A 7107-nucleotide genomic window follows, 5' to 3' on the forward strand; every position below is an offset into this window, starting at 1 on the left:
TATGTCCACAAGGCCCTGACAGAATTTAAAGACACCAATTGTCTTGCCCAGTTGAGCCATTGGAGATTCCAAGCTCACGGGACTCCAGTCCACTGGCTTAAAGCTGCCCAAACATGGAATTTTAAAAAAATGGTATCATGCCCAATTCACTCTAAGGGAACCTAGAGATTGTGTGCTCAGTCAAGCTGGGGGATGCAATTTAAAAATCGAGGCCCACACAGGCCCTGATCTTGCCCAATTCCATACAGAATTTAAAAACCCTAGAGGTCTTGCCCAATCAGTATATAATTGTAAAGGTCAAGCTGGGGGATGCAATTTAAAAATCGAGGCCCACACAGGCCCCGATCTTGCCCAATTCCATACAGAATTTAAAAACCCTAGAGGTCTTGCCCAATCAGAATACAATTGTAAAGGTCAAGCTGGGGGATGCAATTTAAAAATCGAGGCCCACACAGGCCCTGATCTTGCCCAATTCCATACAGAATTTAAAAACCCTAGAGGTCTTGCCCAATCAGAATACAATTGTAAAGGTCAAGCTGGGGGATGCAATTTAAAAATCGAGGCCCACACAGGCCTTGATCTTGCCCAATTCCATATACCATTTAAAAATCCTAGAGATCTTGCCCAATTCGATCAAGACAGAATTTAAAAACCCTAGAGGTCTTGCCCAATCAGAATGCAAATTTAAATGTCCAGACACACATTGTGGTCCGAACCTTGCCCAATCAGTCTGGGAATATCTCTTGTGCCATAACAGAGGCACCCCAGGATGTGTGCCCTACTGTTCAACATCTCCTGGCATCAATGAAAATGTGGTGCTTTAACTGTCAAAAAGAGAGGATAAACCCAAGGTGGTCTGGAAGCTTACTGGGCTATAACAACAACAACAACAACAACAACAAGAAGCTGACCTTGTTTCCAGTTGTAGCTGTTCCTCAGAAGTAACTGTAAATGATACAGACATTGTGTTAGGCAATGTTCTGAGTAATTGTTCATTTCACCCTTTGGCCAAAAGCTTGGGGCAATGTCCATCCATCTCTTCCTGTGCTCCCCACTCATGATTTAACCTCACCACTGTCTCATAAGGTAGGGAAAGAAGCAAGAGATTGCTCAAGTTTCCCCCATGGACCTTTAGTCTGGGTGAGGTTTGGAAGCCAAGTCCTGATCAGATACTAACGCCTGGCACATCGGTTGGGTTGCTTTGAAAGCTGCAAGGTCAGGGCAAGATGGAAACCCTGAGGGAGGAGGAGACCAGTCATACTGTTCTCCCTGCTCAAACTGGGCCAGGGTTCCAATGCTTACTGTGGCTGGTCAAGGCCTGCTTTGAACAGGGCTGGTGGGCGAGTCTGCTCTGGCTTTGGGGCCAGGAAGAGGAGGAGTCATTTTTTACGGCTTGCTCGGTCCCCACTGCATGGGGTGTGTGCCCCAATTTCATGGTGCCTGCGGAAACTAGAGCCTGGTATTTTGCCACATTTGGAATACTTACAGTGTATCCTTCCGGTCGCCAGATTACCAAAAAAGCGATACTGTCGAACTGAAGAAGGTGCAGCAGAAGAGGGAAACCGAAATGATAAAGGGGCTGATCCTGCTCTTCCCAAAGTGGTTCTCCCACTGTAGAGTCTCTTCTCTCCTTCTTCTTAGCTTCTCCCGACCTCTGTAAGAGAGTCATTGAGAAATGTTAGACTGCCTTACATTTATCTACTAATTGGGCATCTGTTATGGAAGAAGCCCAATACAGATGGGGCATCATCCAACCAGTCAGGCCCAGTTACTCACCCCATCCTCACCACTGGACTCCTGCCGCCTTTGGTGATCTGCCTTCCTCACCTGAAGCAGGTGCATTCGCCTCCATTCACTCGGGTGTCAATTTCTCAGGCCAGGCGTTCTCGCAATCCGTGTCTGAAGAGTCTTGAATGCTAAAATGCTAAACATCATCTTCAACAAAGACACAACCTTCCAAAAGGCTTTTTGTGTCTGTGCAAGATAGCATGGTTGCCGCCTAGGCTGCAGGCACCTCTCTTGCTGACAAGGCAATCAAACTATTTCTTTAGTCCAGACAGTTCTCAAAACCCTTGCATGACACAACCAATTTAAACATTGGCATGTGAAATGATTCCTTCCATTTTATCAATAGTCAGAAAAGCATCAAAACCTTGAGCCCAGCATTCAAAATCAATGCTTTCCTTGAGTAAGGAATAAGGATCCGAGATGGCCATGAGCGCACTAAAGAAGAACTCATCTCTTCATGGGTCACTCAGGACTTGGGACACAGCGCATATAAAACACGCAACGTGATCCATTTGATTCAGACTTTATCATGAGCATGAATATAAGTGGGTGGTCAGTCGATCCAAATTTAACACTACACCCCTGGCTGAAAAATATGTCCACAAGGCCCTGACAGAATTTAAAGACACCAATTGTCTTGCCCAGTTGAGCCATTGGAGATTCCAAGCTCACGGGACTCCAGTCCACTGGCTTAAAGCTGCCCAAACATGGAATTTTAAAAAAATGGTATCATGCCCAATTCACTCTAAGGGAACCTAGAGATTGTGTGCTCAGTCAAGCTGGGGGATGCAATTTAAAAATCGAGGCCCACACAGGCCCTGATCTTGCCCAATTCCATACAGAATTTAAAAACCCTAGAGGTCTTGCCCAATCAGTATATAATTGTAAAGGTCAAGCTGGGGGATGCAATTTAAAAATCGAGGCCCACACAGGCCCCGATCTTGCCCAATTCCATACAGAATTTAAAAACCCTAGAGGTCTTGCCCAATCAGAATACAATTGTAAAGGTCAAGCTGGGGGATGCAATTTAAAAATCGAGGCCCACACAGGCCCTGATCTTGCCCAATTCCATACAGAATTTAAAAACCCTAGAGGTCTTGCCCAATCAGAATACAATTGTAAAGGTCAAGCTGGGGGATGCAATTTAAAAATCGAGGCCCACACAGGCCTTGATCTTGCCCAATTCCATATACAATTTAAAAATCCTAGAGATCTTGCCCAATTCGATCAAGACAGAATTTAAAAACCCTAGAGGTCTTGCCCAATCAGAATGCAAATTTAAATGTCCAGACACACATTGTGGTCCGAACCTTGCCCAATCAGTCTGGGAATATCTCTTGTGCCATAACAGAGGCACCCCAGGATGTGTGCCCTACTGTTCAACATCTCCTGGCATCAATGAAAATGTGGTGCTTTAACTGTCAAAAAGAGAGGATAAACCCAAGGTGGTCTGGAAGCTTACTGGGCTATAACAACAACAACAACAACAACAAGAAGAAGCTGACCTTGTTTCCAGTTGTAGCTGTTCCTCAGAAGTAACTGTAAATGATACAGACATTGTGTTAGGCAATGTTCTGAGTAATTGTTCATTTCACCCTTTGGCCAAAAGCTTGGGGCAATGTCCATCCATCTCTTCCTGTGCTCCCCACTCATGATTTAACCTCACCACTGTCTCATAAGGTAGGGAAAGAAGCAAGAGATTGCTCAAGTTTCCCCCATGGACCTTTAGTCTGGGTGAGGTTTGGAAGCCAAGTCCTGATCAGATACTAACGCCTGGCACATCGGTTGGGTTGCTTTGAAAGCTGCAAGGTCAGGGCAAGATGGAAACCCTGAGGGAGGAGGAGACCAGTCATACTGTTCTCCCTGCTCAAACTGGGCCAGGGTTCCAATGCTTACTGTGGCTGGTCAAGGCCTGCTTTGAACAGGGCTGGTGGGCGAGTCTGCTCTGGCTTTGGGGCCAGGAAGAGGAGGAGTCATTTTTTACGGCTTGCTCGGTCCCCACTGCATGGGGTGTGTGCCCCAATTTCATGGTGCCTGCGGAAACTAGAGCCTGGTATTTTGCCACATTTGGAATACTTACAGTGTATCCTTCCGGTCGCCAGATTACCAAAAAAGCGATACTGTCGAACTGAAGAAGGTGCAGCAGAAGAGGGAAACCGAAATGATAAAGGGGCTGATCCTGCTCTTCCCAAAGTGGTTCTCCCACTGTAGAGTCTCTTCTCTCCTTCTTCTTAGCTTCTCCCGACCTCTGTAAGAGAGTCATTGAGAAATGTTAGACTGCCTTACATTTATCTACTAATTGGGCATCTGTTATGGAAGAAGCCCAATACAGATGGGGCATCATCCAACCAGTCAGGCCCAGTTACTCACCCCATCCTCACCACTGGACTCCTGCCGCCTTTGGTGATCTGCCTTCCTCAACTGAAGCAGGTGCATTCGCCTCCATTCACTCGGGTGTCAATTTCTCAGGCCAGGCGTTCTCGCAATCCATGTCTGAAGAGTCTTGAATGCTAAAATACTAAACATCATCTTCAACAAAGACACAACCTTCCAAAAGGCTTTTTGTGTCTGTGCAAGATAGCATGGTTGCCGCCTAGGCTGCAGGCACCTCTCTTGCTGACAAGGCAATCAAACTATTTCTTTAGTCCAGACAGTTCTCAAAACCCTTGCATGACACAACCAATTTAAACATTGGCATGTGAAATGATTCCTTCCATTTTATCAATAGTCAGAAAAGCATCAAAACCTTGAGCCCAGCATTCAAAATCAATGCTTTCCTTGAGTAAGGAATAAGGATCCGAGATGGCCATGAGCGCACTAAAGAAGAACTCATCTCTTCATGGGTCACTCAAGACTTGGGACACAGCGCATATAAAACACGCAACGTGATCCATTTGATTCAGACTTTATCATGAGCATGAATAAAAGTGGGTGGTCAGTCGATCCAAATTTAACACTACACCCCTGGCTGAAAAATATGTCCACAAGGCCCTGACAGAATTTAAAGACACCAATTGTCTTGCCCAGTTGAGCCATTGGAGATTCCAAGCTCACGGGACTCCAGTCCACTGGCTTAAAGCTGCCCAAACATGGAATTTTAAAAAAATGGTATCATGCCCAATTCACTCTAAGGGAACCTAGAGATTGTGTGCTCAGTCAAGCTGGGGGATGCAATTTAAAAATCGAGGCCCACACAGGCCCTGATCTTGCCCAATTCCATACAGAATTTAAAAACCCTAGAGGTCTTGCCCAATCAGAATACAATTGTAAAGGTCAAGCTGGGGGATGCAATTTAAAAATCGAGGCCCACACAGGCCTTGATCTTGCCCAATTCCATATACCATTTAAAAATCCTAGAGATCTTGCCCAATTCGATCAAGACAGAATTTAAAAACCCTAGAGGTCTTGCCCAATCAGAATGCAAATTTACATGTCCAGACACACATTGTGGTCCGAACCTTGCCCAATCAGTCTGGGAATATCTCTTGTGCCATAACAGAGGCACCCCAGGATGTGTGCCCTACTGTTCAACATCTCCTGGCATCAATGAAAATGTGGTGCTTTAACTGTCAAAAAGAGAGAATAAACCCAAGGTGGTCTGGAAGCTTACTGGGCTATAACAACAACAACAACAACAACAACATGAAGCTGACCTTGTTTCCAGTTGTAGCTGTTCCTCAGAAGTAACTGTAAATGATACAGACATTGTGTTAGGCAATGTTCTGAGTAATTGTTCATTTCACCCTTTGGCCAAAAGCTTGGGGCAATGTCCATCCATCTCTTCCTGTGCTCCCCACTCATGATTTAACCTCACCACTGTCTCATAAGGTAGGGAAAGAAGCAAGAGATTGCTCAAGTTTCCCCCATGGACCTTTAGTCTGGGTGAGGTTTGGAAGCCAAGTCCTGATCAGATACTAACGCCTGGCACATCGGTTGGGTTGCTTTGAAAGCTGCAAGGTCTGGGCAAGATGGAAACCCTGAGGGAGGAGGAGACCAGTCATACTGTTCTCCCTGCTCAAACTGGGCCAGGGTTCCAATGCTTACTGTGGCTGGTCAAGGCCTGCTTTGAACAGGGCTGGTGGGCGAGTCTGCTCTGGCTTTGGGGCCAGGAAGAGGAGGAGTCATTTTTTACGGCTTGCTCGGTCCCCACTGCATGGGGTGTGTGCCCCAATTTCATGGTGCCTGGGGAAACTAGAGCCTGGTATTTTGCCACATTTGGAATACTTACAGTGTATCGTTCCGGTCGCCAGATTACCAAAAAAGCGATACTGTCGAACTGAAGAAGGTGCAGCAGAAGAGGGAAACCGAAATGATAAAGGGGCTGATCCTGCTCTTCCCAAAGTGGTTCTCCCACTGTAGAGTCTCTTCTCTCCTTCTTCTTAGCTTCTCCCGACCTCTGTAAGAGAGTCATTGAGAAATGTTAGACTGCCTTACATTTATCTACTAATTGGGCATCTGTTATGGAAGAAGCCCAATACAGATGGGGCATCATCCAACCAGTCAGGCCCAGTTACTCACCCCATCCTCACCACTGGACTCCTGCCGCCTTTGGTGATCTGCCTTCCTCACCTGAAGCAGGTGCATTCGCCTCCATTCACTCGGGTGTCAATTTCTCAGGCCAGGCGTTCTCGCAATCCGTGTCTGAAGAGTCTTGAATGCTAAAATGCTAAACATCATCTTCAACAAAGACACAACCTTCCAAAAGGCTTTTTGTGTCTGTGCAAGATAGCATGGTTGCCGCCTAGGCTGCAGGCAGCTCTCTTGCTGACAAGGCAATCAAACTATTTCTTTAGTCCAGACAGTTCTCAAAACCCTTGCATGACACAACCAATTTAAACATTGGCATGTGAAATGATTCCTTCCATTTTATCAATAGTCAGAAAAGCATCAAAACCTTGAGCCCAGCATTCAAAATCAATGCTTTCCTTGAGTAAGGAATAAGGATCCGAGATGGCCATGAGCGCACTAAAGAAGAACTCATCTCTTCATGGGTCACTCAAGACTTGGGACACAGCGCATATAAAACACGCAACGTGATCCATTTGATTCAGACTTTATCATGAGCATGAATAAAAGTGGGTGGTCACTCGATGCAAATTTAACACTACACCCCTGGCTTAAAAATATGTCCACAAGGCCCTGACAGAATTTAAAGACACCAATTGTCTTGCCCAGTTGAGCCATTGGAGATTGCAAGCTCACGGGACTCCAGTCCACTGGCTTAAAGCTGCCCAAACATGGAATTTTAAAAAAATGGTATCATGCCCAATTCACTCTAAGGGAACCTAGAGATTGTGTGCTCAGTCAAGCTGGGGGATG

At 45.9% G+C, this 7107-nt stretch overlaps 2 long non-coding RNA genes across 2 annotated transcripts; both read right to left on the reverse strand.

Annotated features, from left to right (window-relative positions):
* Positions 1-672: 672 nt before the first annotated feature.
* LOC128341853 (uncharacterized) lies at positions 673-1979 on the reverse strand. The gene is made up of 3 exons (XR_008314616.1): positions 1777-1979; positions 1487-1654; positions 673-945 (listed from the first exon to the last, which is right to left on the reverse strand). It is a non-coding gene; the product is annotated as an uncharacterized LOC128341853 (long non-coding RNA).
* Positions 1980-2253: 274 nt separating this feature from the next.
* On the reverse strand, positions 2254-4266 carry LOC128342029 (uncharacterized). Its single transcript, XR_008314723.1, has 3 exons — positions 4159-4266; positions 3869-4036; positions 2254-3327 (listed from the first exon to the last, which is right to left on the reverse strand). It is a non-coding gene; the product is annotated as an uncharacterized LOC128342029 (long non-coding RNA).
* Positions 4267-7107: the final 2841 nt, after the last annotated feature.

This window comes from Hemicordylus capensis, chromosome 2 (assembly GCF_027244095.1).
Source record: "Hemicordylus capensis ecotype Gifberg chromosome 2, rHemCap1.1.pri, whole genome shotgun sequence".
In the NCBI taxonomy this organism is placed as follows: Eukaryota; Metazoa; Chordata; class Lepidosauria; order Squamata; family Cordylidae; genus Hemicordylus; species Hemicordylus capensis.